The sequence below is a fragment of the Magnolia sinica genome, chromosome 7 (assembly GCF_029962835.1).
Source record: "Magnolia sinica isolate HGM2019 chromosome 7, MsV1, whole genome shotgun sequence".
In the NCBI taxonomy this organism is placed as follows: Eukaryota; Viridiplantae; Streptophyta; class Magnoliopsida; order Magnoliales; family Magnoliaceae; genus Magnolia; species Magnolia sinica.
The window spans coordinates 22,546,260-22,547,418 of record NC_080579.1 but is presented as its reverse complement, the minus strand read 5'-3'; positions in this window follow the sequence as shown (position 1 = coordinate 22,547,418).

The window sequence follows — 1,159 nt, the reverse complement described above, 5'->3', positions numbered from 1 at the left end:
GCGGGCCACATCTCCTGGCCTGGGTATCGCCTCAGCGCACAAGACACGGCATCAGAACCGGGGTGACGGCACTATCACTACGGTACAAGTGTCGGGTCGAGCCGACTCTGGTTTGTAGAACTCGGCTTAGAATCGCACGCAAACGTTGAATACAGGTCGAGGGTTGCCGGAATTCGACCGGGAAGACCGCGAAAGCCTAAGGAACGGTATGGTCTAGGATACAAGGCTTACACCACACGTTGCAAAACTGAAGAGAATCTCTACATCATGTCACCTCAATCAATCAATCAATCCCATCAATGGTCAAGTATATGTCAAGTACACATTACCTCACACCCATCCCCTATCAACCCCATAAGTCAAAAAGTTCTTACACACCCCATACCCTTCTTACACCATATACCCTTAAAGTCAAAAAGTTCTTACACACCCATCACTCACCACATCCATCACTCCATCACCCATCTCTCTCTCTCTCTTTACAACCTTCTCTCTCTCTCTCATTTCTCAAACTCATTTTCTAAGCAACCAAAGAGTCACACGTCCAAGCTCTCCCAAAGCTCTCATGGAGGAGCTTTAGTGTGGCCCACTTCTTACCCTCTCATCTCCCATCTCAACCATCAAAACTCCATCTCTTCCATTAGAATCGAAGCTAAGGAGCAAAGGAAGCCAAGGGAGCAAGAAGAAGTGGACGGTGGGTGATCTTGGACCCACATTTGCATTTTTATTTTGTGATTGTAGGGCCACATATGGTGGGACCCACCTTGATGTATGCTTGTATCCATGAGGGGCCTATAGTGGTGAGGCCTCTCCATCTCCGATCTCTCTTCTCTCTCTCTCTCTATGATCATGGCCCACCCATGATGTGTGTGTTTTACCCAAGCCATCCAACTAGTGGGCCACCTTGATCCCTGTTTGGGGCTTGCATGACCGGAAGGTCACACAGGCCCGGACGAAAGGGAAACACAAATACTACATTGATCCAATCAGGTGGGCCACGTCCATGTGGGACCCACCATGATGCCTGTGTTGTATCCACACTGTCCAGCGTCTAGGGACGCTGGACGTGGACTATAGTGAAGTGTGAGCTGACATGGGGTGTGGACTATAGTGAAGTGTGGACTAACATGGGTGTACTAACAGTGAAGTGTGTGCTGAC